Genomic DNA, 14,270 nt, shown 5'->3' on the forward strand with positions numbered 1-14,270 from the left:
AGGAATCAATTTATGCCAACTCCCTCCATTAGTATTTGTTAGAAGATGTATCTACCTGATTGTATATGCAAGTATAGAGTTATTTCAAAGAGCCTGGAAATGTTGTACATAAAACCATAATTAAAATAACTTGTAAAATTATTTAAGTTATTAAATAAATCATAAAGCATTTTAAGAGTCCCATACAGACTTGAGGATTAAAGAAATAATTTATGTTAACCATAAAAAGCTAGGTAATTTACTGTGAAAGACATTTATTTCTTCTCCTAAGGAGGACTGCTCACTACAGGCAAGTATCATCTGCACCCCTTTGAGAGTCTGAGCACTGACATGATATTTAAGGCAGGTTCATGAGCAGTAATTAACCACAAAGGTCCAAGTAAGTGCTATGGTGCCTCACACCAAGTTAAATTAGGGAATCCTGAAGCATCAAAGGCCAGCTATTAATAGCTATTATTAATTCATTAGTTTAAAAGATTACATGGAAGAATTAACAATTGTGGACAAAACCAGCTGGCAACACTAGCTCTGTTGATGGCAAATCCTAGTTTTGTTCTTATGGTGAATGAACGAGTGACATCTGCTCCTTCAGACATGGTTGGGGGCTTTTGAGGAGCTTCTGTGCTATGACTCTGCTTTTGTGCACTTGTGTAAAAATAGATTTAAATTTTCATATATCTTCAGACACTTCCTAATTGGTCAGGCATGAAAACACATTACTATTTAACAGTATCTTCAGTACAGCTCTTGGTTTCTGTGCCAACATTCAATGCATTTTATTCATCCACTTGTTTGCAATGGTATGAATGATCACTTCACAGCTGGGGAACATGAAAGCCATTTCTTTAGCTGCATATAGCTTGTACAAGCAGCAGTGTGCTAACACTGTTAGATTGGATTCCTCAGATTCTCCATAAACAGTAGGAAAATAACTAAACTGGGACTACTATAATTTCTGTGCCCATCATGACCTAATCTAGTTGAGGCACAAGGCTGAACTTCTTTGCATCTGTAGCTCAGAACAGTACCTTTCCTAGTAAGTGTACCTCATTATTACTATTTATAGTTCTCCACTACCAGCATCAGAGATAACATATCTGTCTAAATTAAGTTTTGCTATACCCTTTTTAAAAAGCTTTCTGCCAGTTTTAGTCACCTTTATATATTTGCCAAGCACACCCAGAATTTGATGGTTTTGAAAGGACATCTCAGTTACTGCAGTAGCAGACAGCTCCCAGAAAGCACACTGTCTGTTTTCTATAACCTCCTGATTAAGGCCAAGGTTTTGGAAGAGGAAGTGTAAATCATTAACCTTTAGGCTTGGTGGAATTAGAGTTGGGCATCCATGATCAGGCTGTACAAAAGCCAGGACATAGCAGAGATGCTCACACAGTTAATACCACCAAGCAGGCCTACCAGCCCCTCTTCTCCTGGCTGTTCACCATCTGGGGCAAAAAGACTACAAGGAAATGGTGAAACATGATGGTGCTTACACATATCTCAAGTCTGGATATGCTATAATGATCATTTTGCTTGTTGGTTGGAACAGAATCTTCATATCTTCAGAGATATAGGAGAGAGTCTTGATACAAAGAGGCTATCCAAACCTTCACCTATCTTCTGATTCCTACAAACCTCAGGGAACTGTGGTGTTTGTGTGCTGACCCCAGAAAGCACAACTCCAAACCATCAGTCTCAGCAGGAAAAAGTTCAAAATCAGTGAAAGGATATTAGATGTCACATCAAAGGAACACAATTGAATGTATTGAGCTTTAAAGCTTCAAGTTCAGTTGCTGACAAGATTCTACCAAATTGTCTTATTTGGTGGTAGATTCAAGGACAATACCTTGGTGACATATTCCAAACTACCGTTGTTTTATAATCATAATGCAAATGTTAAGCAAAGGACAACAGTCCTTTGTTTCATAGGGAATTAGTGATATAATTAACAACATTTCATAATATTCAACAGATACTCAGAGATGGAAGACTGAATGAGCAGTCTAAATGGGTGCCTTTCTGCAATAGCAGCAATACTGAATTTTCTAATTCTACAAAGAGAATTGAGGTAAGTATTTATGGAGTTACTGGTCTCTAGCATTTGGAAATTACTTTCCAGTGGTAAAATTGGGAACACAGTATTAAGTAACAACATTTTATGAAGAACAGGACATACAGAGCATTCTTGAATCCTTCATTTAACTTTAGACTGCCTGGATCACTTGAAAAGAGTAAAAACTGATCAATTATTTGTTTTAACTGTATCCAGTCTTATACCCTAATCACCAAAGCAATCTCAAAAAGAATAGGATTTCATACCAGTTCAGTATCCCTTAACTTACCCTGGTAACTCTCAAATACAATTCCTTTTGGACATTCCTTTGAGAAAGCACAGCTTAACAGAACAACATATAACACCTATCTAGTATAAGAAAAAACCTTAATACCTCAAATAAAAAAATTATTGGAAAGGATAAGGTAGGGCTTACAGAAAGATAGGCACCTATAGGAAAGGTGGAGGGAAAAAGTAGGAAAGCTTCACGGGCAAGGGTATAACAGAACATGGAGAAATAAATACGTGGGGAAGGGGAATGGAAGATTTAAGACAATCCAAGGTTAGGTGACAAGGGAAATCCCTATATCCTCAAGGACCTACTATCATTTGACTGACAAGAATAGATCAATTAGCCAATGCAGGGCTCTGTGCCACAGCAGAAGCATGGACGTGCCCAAAATCAATGTCTAAGGTTTTAGGCCATAAAAAAGTGGCCAAGTCAGTAAGGAACAAGACAGAAGCTCGGGCCATGCACCAACCTCCAAAACACTGTTATGCAGGTACATAACTCTATTTCCTAGCAGAAGCAGTAAACGCGTGTGGCATGTTTTAACAATGTGCTTCACAATTTATAAACTACTGTTTCAGCCTGCCCGTTGTAAGCATCAAGTACAATATTTCAACAAATGACTTAAGGTGTGTTTTTCCTTTGCTGCCAGGTTTTGGCTGGAGGCATCTCTGTGCCAGGAAGAGAATTACAGAGCTGGGTATCAACTGCAGAAACTTAGTCAAGAGCCTCTCAGACAGAGAAGGATGCTTCACAGAAAGTGTACTGCTGGATCGGTGGCAGCCATAAAAAAAGCACAGAACCATGATATAAAGGATGAAAATAAAAGGGGGGTGCAGGGAAAGAGAGTCAGTAGAACTAAAAAGGGGTTAATTTTGGTTTTTTCTCACACACACAGGGTTTGTTTTTTTTTTTTGTAAGAGCAGGGAGAAAAGTGACAGGCATGAAAGAGATCCTGATTGCCTATTATTAACTGCTAGTAGCACCATTATTTTATTTACTAGAGTGAAAACTAATAAGGAGACTAATGAGAGGTTTGGTTTGAGGCATTGTGGCATTTCATTACAGCCTAGTGGAAAATTGGAAATGAACCTGATAGCTCTGTACTCCATTAACTCTTTCTCTCAGACCTGTGTGAAAATGCAAACACACATGTCTGTACTCAGCCATATTTGCAAAGAGACTTCCTAGTAATTTTTCTGACAATTTTAACCACCCCAGAAAACAACTTCTTGCCATTTTTCCTCCTTATGCCTCGCATTCCAGTATTACAACATTAAAATTCATTTACCATCAACATAATAATAGTTGCTATACCTGCCATGCCTTTGATTTGGGTCTGTCAAAGCATGGCACAAAATGCAATTAATTAAGCCTCCCATTATTCCTGAGGTCAGTAGTGGGATATAGCAGTGTCACTCTTCCCCAGTATGGCACAAGTAAACGTTAATTCCCTCAGTAACCTGCCTGGTAAAGATAAATGCTATCTGCAACCAAGAGACAGGGAAAAGATAGAAAGCAAAATGCAGTATTTGCTGAGATTGGGCAAGAAAATCAGATTCATTGCATTTGCTTGATTACTATCTTAGAAACTCCAGTGTAAGAGAATATAGAAATAGCACTGCACAAAGAAACTAAAAGGTTCTAAACAATTTTCATGGATACATTAAAAAAAAAGGAAGCAAGCAGGTAAGATTTCCTACAGTTTAGGGTGATATAAACAAAACTATTTTAAGGAGGTGGACAATAAGGATATTTCTATTGCAAGACGCTATACATTTACAGAAGACTGACAAGACATCCACTTCTCCCCATGTGCTTTACTGTTGTGCATCCATCATCTCTGACAGTGGCACAAAATCTTTTTACTGCTTTATATTTTCATTTCTTGCAGGGTTTGGTAAATAGAAATGCCACAGCTCTGTTTTGGGAATTAATACCTACTTGAATCATTGTTTAAACAGCACTCTATATCCCTCCACCCATGTGTTTCTGTTTCTTCCCTGAATTTAAGAAAGAGTGGATGGGCTAGAGTATCTCATTGCAGATCCCATTCATACAAGTGTGTGTACACCACAAACAAGGAAGCATCTAGGTTGTGTGATAAATAACTCTGCATTTTCACAAAAATACCAAACTATATCACTTTGGTTGGTTTTTCACCATTCCTTCTAGAGCAGAAAGCAAAAACACCGCTACCAAGTGCAGTCCCTATGGGCAGAAGTTACATGAGCACCTCTCTGCTTGCAAATGCACTGAAACATTCAGACACAAAACTGAGCACTGCTGGAGGTGATCCTTCTGGTTTCATAGGATTTTCATAGGAGAAAAGATCATCTGAAGAAGATTCCCAGTAATTTCTGATACTCTTAGCTGGATATTTATAATGGATGGATCCTTAGTTAAGTACAAGGGAAATACCTGGGTTTCAGCTCTCAGTTTTCCAGCACAGAAAATAAATAAATAAATAAATTTAAAAGTAAATACCAAAGGGGGGTCAACTGACAAGTTTTGTATTCTTCCCTCAGGGAAGAGGTCTTTAAGTAGGTGCAAAGATAAGTAGCAAAAGGCTCAGTAGAGTGGTGCAAACATGACAGTGAAGAAAGAGCAAAAGTCTCATGCAAATGAAGTTGCATCTTCTTCCCATGGAAGTGGTGTCAGACTGCATTTTGCTGGGCAAAGAAAGCAATGCCATAACCACAAAATACCATCCAAGCAAATTGAACTCCAGTATTTTCCTTTGAACAAGCATCAGTTTGTGTTACCAAAGAGTATCACAGTAATTATTCCACTGGTCCCTGGTCAGAAAGCTCTGAGGATGTGTACACACATTTGCTTCAACTCTTCCTCTTGGACTCCAAAAGAGACTCATGCAATTTTTAACTCTAAAGCATTCTGCAAGGTTCTGGGAATGAGAGAGATCTCCGAACCCCACGCCCAGCATCACACACATGACCTTTTAGTTCAGAGCCAGTTTCAGCCTTCATTAGGACCATATGGGTGCACAGTATCCCAAAGCAAAGAGCCCTTGTTCAGATAAAAACTGGGCACATAATGTTACTAAGCACCTGATCTAAAGCCCACTGAAGCTGAATTAATGCAAGTCTCCCACCAACTTCAGTTTTCATTACACTAAAAAAACCAACCAAAGAAACAAAAAAACCCCCAAACCACAACAAAAAACCACAACAAAAAAACCAAAACTAAACCAACCAAACAAAAAGAACCATCCAAACAAAACCTCAAATGTCTCTATTCCCCACCCCACCCCCCAAGTTAGTTCCATCAACAGATTAATATTTTTTTAATTATGAACATCATCTTGGGGTTTGCCTTTCACTTTTAGGTCTATCTGGATATCTAATGCCAGCAGCCTAACCATATTGCCTGCTGCCCTTGTTTTATAGATTGAGTTGCTTTCCAGCTACATGTCTTCTTTGGGCTTATATGTTAAGGAGATAAAATATGAAATGGTGGAATAACAAGCAGATTTAACAAAAGTTTTAAAAATACTCAGTTGTAATTGCTCACCCTACCATACTGGCATTGGCAGAACTGCAATGTTGCCAAGCTTAATATACAGGATGAAAAAAAAAGCTTTAATTTTAATAAAAATAGGTGACAAACAAAAGGAAGGGGAAAAGCCACAGGAAATATTTTGCATGTCTTTATAGTGAAGATGTTCATGGTCCAAAGGAACATCTGTGTTCTTCCTACATTCTTAAAAAACATAAAATATATCACTTTCTGATTATGTTAGCTTCCTTTGAAAGCCCACGGCAGATTTATTATTTCCTTTGGAAAAACTGTACTTTGTTCTTCTTACAATATCATTCCCATCAACTGTAGCATGCCAAAAGAAGCTGCTTTGGGAATTAAGCCAATAAGATTGAGACAACGTGGTATACTCTAAGCACAGACTATTTATGGGCTATGAGAGAAAATCCTTTTGTAATTTTTGAAGTCTGCATTTGGTGCAAGTTAATGAGAAAGTTTGAGAGCCTGAGAGGTCTCATTACGATATGTCACTCCAAGATTCCATCTTTGTTTCCCTAATTTTCTTTTAAGGTGCTCCCAAGCTGGCTAAAAAGATTCTTTATGAGAGAGAGGATGAGATAAATGTTGAATGCAAAGATGGCCAGTCCAGATTTGAGGCAGTTATTTCATTCTCGCAGTGAGCTGGAGTGAATCAGCCTGCAAGTCACTGAGAACAGAGACTGTCTACAGAGCTATAAAACTCCAGCTCTATTTTTCTTCCACTCTACTAGCATCTTTTGGGGCTGAGTATAGTGTTTCTGGTTCTTTACAATACTCTGCGCATTGGTATAAATTTATCCAAATTATTTACTAGGTGATCCTGAGCAACAGCTGTAATTGTGTGGGTTATCTGCAAGACTTCCCACTGGCCACAGCTGGTTTGCTCAGTGAGCTGCTTCACAGAGCCATCTACCTCCTTCCTAAATGGAAGACTGAAAAGAGTTGACATAGTTGGTATAATTGCTTCATCACTGGTAACAAATATTTTCTTCTCATGATATTTTCATGTGATTAAGAAAAATCCTTTAAAGAGAAGCCATTTTCTAAGTGGGCACAGAATAACCTGTCAGATGAAAATCAAAAAGATAACCAAAAGAAGAGTTTGATGTGCAGTGGGAAGCCACTGCTACAGCTACTGATTAACTGATCAGCTCTAAGACCCTTGTGTTAAGTGCCTACTTACAAATACATACAACTTTAGATATTAATTAAAAATAAATGCCAAAACAAAGGTATATATAATGCTTCACTGTTTGTCCAGTGGCTTCATGAGCATGCTGGCTCCACTCTTGCAATCGTCACCATTCTTGCTGTTATTACAGCAGTCTGCACCAGACTGCTAGCACTGTAATTCATTGTATGCTGTGACGTTGTGCAAGCAGGTTATTGAAGTTATTTCTTGCACCTCTTCTAAGAGACCAAGGCAGCATGCCTTTGCCGATGCATAACTCCAGTAGGTCCCATCTGTTCTTGTGCAATTTGTCATTTCAAAAGTGCAGCTCTTTGCCCAAGTGGTCCCAACCCACAGGACTCGCTCTGTGCCCATCCTCTCCCTTCAGTCTCCAAACTACTAACACACCAGTAGAAAGTGTTCCCAGGGGGCAATGAGCCTCACCAGCACAGTTATACCCCAGACCACCCAGTCACCCCCAGTTCTCCACTCAGCTCCCAGGGACTCAAGAACAGCATCCCATACACATGCCTTATTTTCAAGGAGTTCAATACTGCACATACCTGCCAAGAGCCATGGCGGTTGCAGAGAGCTATGACTGTTTTCTGCAAGCTACTTTCACTTCTGGAGCTAAGACTGAGCAAAACTGGAGGGGAACATTCAGATATTCATTTCTGAGTAGAATTGAAAATGGTAGAGTTCAACCTACTCCCTCTTGAAAGCATTCCTGAATACTCACTGCAGAACTCAGATGCTAATCAAACACTTGGATTTAGTGATTTTCACACAGAATTAAGGACCCAGTGTCAGCTACTTCAAAATGCTCACACACTCTGGCTTTTGGCATGCATGTAAAATCATCCAAAAATACTACCAGATGCTGTCTGTCAATCATTAAATAACTTAGCTTTTTTGTATTCAATTAATAATAGCATTTTCTAGGCAATATTAAAATTAGGTCATGGGATTAGGACTGTACCTAGGTGTCTTCATATCTAGTGGGTGAACAGGCAGTATTTTAAAGGCTCTATAATGAACCTGAAAACAAACACAACTTCTCCCATCTGTTTATTTCTCAGTAACCAGTGCATGCTAACAGCCATGGAGCCAAGCAGTCTGCTTCTCCACAGAAATCAGAGGAGCTGTAAAATTGCATCAATGTAAAGATAACTGCCCTCACCTGGGAGAGACAGGGATCCACAGAGAGCAGAAAAGAATGTAAGATGAGATCTACTACAAAGGCCACAACGATAGTAACTGGGCAACACGTTAACACTCCCCAGGCTGCAAAACTCAGGAAACACAACCAAAATCCAGTCCCCTCCCCATGGGTGTGCAAAGTGTTTGCAATCAGGCTGCCAGGTGCTGCTGTCCAAATACTTTTAGATTCATTAGCACACATGGTACTTTTTAGAATATTAAATGTGCTTGTGTGTGTCTTCAAGTCTTGAAAATTCAGATTTTTTTTCTTCAAATCTTGGTTATGAGTACCAAAGATGGAATATTTTCATTTGGGAGACAGTTCTTTGTTGGTTTTGTTTAGGATTTTTTTTCCATATTCTTCAAGCTCATTAGCTATCACTTCAGATTCTGTTCTTAAAGTAGCACAATGACAACTGACCATGTCCAGCCCATTTTCATCATAGGTATTTTCATCTCCGATATCCCTTCATTTCACACAAAACAGAACTGCCACAAAACTCCCTGTTCAAGAATAATTAATGCTCTGACAAACAGCATCAGCCTTGGTTCAGGATTGGGAAAGCCAAGCACATTAATCAAGGCTGCATCTGAACAAGGATTGGGATGCCTAATTCATAGCCATAGAGTTCTCTAGACCTTCTGCTATGTGGGCACCAGACCACCACTGGAACATCCTCTGCAAACAGCACATCTCTGCACACTGTGAGGAACATCTAACTCCATCTCTTGATGCTTGGACAGTGCTAAACTTTATGACAACCAGCTGTCCCAGCCACTTTCCAAAAGGGTGGGACACTCCAAATAGTGTTTGAGAGTTCTAACTTGGTTTTCCAATTCATTAATGAATATTTTGTCTTGTTAATCTGAAAAGCAGTAACAGTCTTTAACAGTGGGGGTAGGATGAGTAAAACAAAATTCTTTCAAGTCAAGAGCATATTCTGCTAACGCAGCATGATTAATGACAAGGGTGATATTATATTAATGGCAAAATTTATTAATGTCCACTTTCAAGATTTCACAATTAATGCCATTCTCCTGAACTACAAGTTAATGGACATTTTCCCAGACTTCAAGAACAAAGCATAGCCAGCTGGACTTTCCATGGACAATGGACATTCCTGCACAGAGGTAGTTTAGGATTATGCATTTCAAACATCTGAAGGACTCCTTCAGTTATCCCTGGTAACATGCCTCTTGCTGTTGCCCTTCCTGTTACCCTTAGACAGCTTCAGAGGAGCTTTTGTTCAGATATAGAAAATCCCCAGCTCTGACCTCTCCTGCAGGCAGGTTGTCCCTCTTGCAAATCATCCTCTACCATTTTGTACTACACAATATTTGGCAGTCTGTGCAAGTGCAAAATAGCCAAGGCATTTTGATGGTTCAGAATAGTGTCCTCTCCAATGGGCTGCATGTATAGATTTTGCTTAACTTTTTTCTAAGTAGTGTAGTGAAAACAAAACCCAGTTCACCATGTTGTCTCAGCTTCAGCAGGACAGATGTCAGTGTTCAACCCTGTACCTAAACCACAACTTTAATTTAGGATATCTGTTCCTTTCAGCAATGGTGTTTTACCTCCAGATCACCAGATCTTTTGTCCTCCATGCCCAGCTCATATAAAAGCCACATATTCCAGCTGTGCTGGCTCTGATCTGGGGAGCCCTGTGACAGTCCTGTGCTCTCCAGCAGCATCTTGAGGATGTTTCTGTTGACTCAGACTATTTGCTTGCGGTCTGCCAATCTCTGTTCCTCTAAGCACAGATTTTTCTCTTCAGCTATTCTTTCCTGAAAGTTAACTTGCTTCTGTGAAGACATTGGATCTGATTTATCCAAAATCCTCAGTGTGTAATTTAAAGACAGGGGTTCATAATGCTCTTCATTCAGTACTGAAAACCCAAGCCTGTATTTCTCTTCTTTCTTTTTCTGCAGCGCTTGTTTTATCACTGGCAATTTGTGACTCCCACATGCCATATGTACACACATCAGCTCAGTGCCTTTGTTCTTCTGCACCTCTAGAAAGAGGTTTTCTGAGACATTCCTGAATGCAATTGCATCCTTCTTTTGCTTTCCTAAATCAGCAAACTTTTCTCACACAGGCTATGTTGTCAGCTGTAGAAGCTGAAGCCCAGAGCCCTTCTCTATGGATTTTATGTGGCCGTGAATACAGGAATCCACAGCAGTTTTCTTAAAACAAAAGCCTATTTTTAAATACAACAGACAAGAAACGAATGTGTGCTTTTTGTTCCCAAACTTTACACAGCCTGTCACAGATAGGTCCTATGTTATCTTGACTGTAAACCAGGCAGTCATTCATACCTGGCTGAGTATTTTGAAGGGCAATGCTTCTAAAAGCCATATTCTTAGTATGAGAAGATCTGTAAGGGAATTCTTCCTCTTTCATATACATGAAATTGTAGCATTAACAGATTAGTTACATGTGAATGGGAGCAAAATCAAAGACATCAAAGCTAAACCCCTCAGGTGTGTGCACATGGGCCTGGGCAGGTACATACTATGTGAAGAGCACAGGAAAACTATTCATGAAGAGCAGAGTCTGAAGGCAATATGAGCAAACACCAGGCAGAACCAAACCAAGCAGAACATGCCGAACACCATTTGAGATGGCTCAAAGCCACACAGTATTGGAGATGGCGCAAGTCCAGAGGAGTCAACAAAAATAATCAGAGGGTTGGAGCACCTTTCTTATAGATATAGGCTGTGAGAGATGGGATTGTTCAGCCTGGAGAAGAGAAGACTCCAGCAAGACCTTAGAGCAGCTTCTAGTACCTAAAGGGGCCAAAAAGGAAGCTGGAGAGGGACTTTTGACATGGGCAGACAGGGGTAGGACAACAGAGAATGGCTTTAAACTGACAGAGGGGAGATGAGGAAGAAGTTCTTCCCTGTGAGGGTGGTGAGCCAGTGGCACATGTTGCCCAGAGAAGCTGTGGCTGCCCTATCCCTGGCAGTGTTCAAGGCAAGGCTGGACAGACCTCTGAGCAACCTGGTCTAGTCCAAAGTGTCCCTGTCTGTGGAAGGGGTTGAAACTGGATGAGCTTTAAGGTCCCTTCCAACCCAAACCATGCTGTGATTCTATGATTTTATACCCAGAAAGACAGATACAAGGAGAAACTGCAAATCTAAACATAATTTTTAATGAGAGTTTTCATAAAGAATCAGCTCTGAAATGCTTCTGCAAAACCTACTTTAATGCTGTGTAAGCAAACTCTAGCCATCCCTCTGTAGCGAGCCATTGCTCACTACAAAAAAGTACTTTTTTGAGGAAGGATATCTTAGTTTGATGATGTTACCACCATTTGCTGGATTTTGGGAAACAGAGATGGGTCTATTTCATGTGTTCAGGGGTCAGCCCAAATTTCAAGCCTGAAGTGTGAGGAATGTCAGAGATGGTGCCTTAGCACTCAGACTTCATCTTCATCTGGTCCAGCATATTACTAGATACATTAGATGCAGTTTCTGCAACTGGTTTTCAGTATTGCCAGCACTTAGGAAATCATTTAACATCCAGCAGCAGACCTTGCTCTGGGAATTGAAAAATGCTAATTCCCACCCACACCACCCACACCCCCCTCCCAATACCTTTTCCTGTATAAATGTGGAAAAGAGCACAGTCACGATTTTCTCAAACCAAGAAGGACAGCCTATCTAATCACTCATTTTCAATCTTTGAAGACCAGCATGAATAACACCATTGTTGCACACATATCAGTGCCCAACACTAGGGTTACACTGCTTTTGGAAATAAGTAGCCTTTGGATTGCCCCTCCCCAGCAAGTATCATGTTTGGATTTTTAAAAGCCATAACAGCACACAGAATAAAACACTAGAAAATAAATGTTGCAACACTTCAGCTTATATTCAGAATAAAAAAAAAATACAATTTTGACTAGCTAGCAAACAAGTAAAATACTATCTTTCCTCCACTTAAACAAAATAGCCCAGCCTTCCATTTGCACTATCTCCTTGCATTTATCAAGTTTAAACTAACAATGGGAATACTGAAGAAATCCTTGAAGCAAACACAGAGCTATTGAGCTGCTATGGCCTATCAAGGATTCTATCAATCTTAATGTCTAATGCCACATTCTTCCTCGCTTAGATTTCAATGGATAGCAGAAAGAGTCGAGCAAATTTTATGTAATTGCTCTGCACTTAAGAGCTTCAGAGGAGACTGCATTTCACATTTAGTTACTTTACAAGGCACAGACCCAAGTACAGTGCACAGTCACCTGCATCCACCTTATCTAACAGTCCGGACAATCTCAAGGCTTCTGTATCAGTCATGCAGCATTATTTGACCTTCAGTTATAATATCCAGAAAACAAAAAAAGGCAGAAAGAAAAACCAGTCCACAGAGATCCTTACCATCATACTTCACTGGATCTTCAGGCAAAACTCATGTTACTGCATTATGGCTGATGACAACCAGCTCATCAGAGGGAGGAGTACAAAACTAGCAAAGCTGCTTTTCATGCAAGACAAATTACTCAGTCTTTATTTGCAGAGGCATACATGTTCATGCTAGTTCTCCTATTTGAATTCAGCCTACATTAGTCATATGATTAAAACACACAAAAATCCGTTCTTAATGCATTTCTGGCAGCTTTAGCAATAAAACTACAAGGATTTATTAGCAACATAAATGATTATGATTTTTATTCTCCATGGATAATATGGTAAAGTGTATGTACTGACTTACAGCCTATTGACCGGTCTGAAAATTTGGCTTTGACGTGTAATCCAGGGCTTTTAAGGGTATTGTAAAATTCCTTTGGAATATAGGTGGCTTTAAAAACACTGCTATGTAGCCACTTGGAAATCTGCTCCTAAGAAGCCTGTCTTTCACTGACAGTGAGAGAACTTTAGCCACCAGCTCCCATTTCTTGATTGGAAAGGACACTGGTGCTTTGTTGTCCCAGAAATTAGATTCTTAATGCCAAGAGTAGCCATGCCTGCATGGTGGCACAAAGCTGGCTGGGATGACAAGTATGTCCAGCTTATTGAACACCCTGGAATTGATTCCCTCAACACTGCTTTTGATGGTCAAAAATTCAGGCCAAGGCTGTTTACACAATTAAATGTTAAAGCTTTGGCAGCCTAGGTGCTCTCTAATACACCCCCATAACACCTCTGACACAGGAACTGTGTACTTTACAGAAGAGCAAAGACAGAATGACACTGTGCAATTGTGAAAAAAACCTAGGAATTACCCAAATATTCAAAACACTTGGTTTTGTGTTGTTTTTTCCCCTCAGATCTTCATGATGGGCAAACCTTTTCAGTGCTATTTTATTAGCCATGGCCAGAAGTCTGATTACTAGTTAATTCTAGGGAGTACAGGGGTTTAAGCAGCTGCTGAGGTACACACAGTTCTGGAGGGTATCTGTGCTAGATGAGGCTATATGAAATTAGCTCTGGTGTACATATACTGTGTAATGTGGCTAAGCTGAACAATGACCAACTCATAACATCTCATAAAAGTCAGTGGCACAAAAAGTGATACTATGACTTGCAGTTTGGAAAAATAAATGCAATACAAAGATTCTTGCCATTTTAATGATACCACACATAGATGGGTCGCATAGGGGTACTTCCTGGTTAAAAATTAAAGTCATGAGAAAAAAAAAAAACCAAAAATTTATTTTGTTTTTTCCTTTTAAAACCAAAGGCATTTTCCTGCACAGCACCCATTGACAGTTTATTTTCTGAAGTTTTGCTTTTCTCAGACAGATCCTTTTGTTTCACTTTGCAACTGAAAGGGAAACTTGAGTATTTCTAGCCTAAGGCCCCACATAAATTCTTCTCTCCTTAATAGATGTTTACCTCCAACTTTTGCACAGGAAAAAAAAACAAACAAACACACCACAGAATGAAGTTCACCTGTCCCTTGGTCCTTGCTATCCTAGATGGCCCATGACAGATATCATGGAAATAGTGCCTGCAGATGACCTCCTACAAGACTTCTGTGGGTTTCATTTAAAGTTTAAGCAGAGGCTGCAGGT

At 39.6% G+C, this 14,270-nt stretch overlaps 1 protein-coding gene across 1 annotated transcript in view; it reads right to left on the reverse strand.

The window, feature by feature from the left end:
• The window catches only part of LYPD6 (LY6/PLAUR domain containing 6), a 53,099-nt gene extending 39,749 nt beyond the window's left edge, over nucleotides 1-13,350 (reverse strand). Inside the window, exon 1 of the mRNA XM_031053314.2 lies at nucleotides 12,634-13,350. The gene's annotated coding sequence lies outside the window, so the exon portion shown is untranslated. The remainder of the gene's footprint in view (nucleotides 1-12,633) is intronic.
• Between the last annotated feature and the right edge of the window lie 920 nt (nucleotides 13,351-14,270).

This window comes from Melopsittacus undulatus, chromosome 4, assembly GCF_012275295.1.
Source record: "Melopsittacus undulatus isolate bMelUnd1 chromosome 4, bMelUnd1.mat.Z, whole genome shotgun sequence".
Classification (NCBI taxonomy): Eukaryota; Metazoa; Chordata; class Aves; order Psittaciformes; family Psittaculidae; genus Melopsittacus; species Melopsittacus undulatus.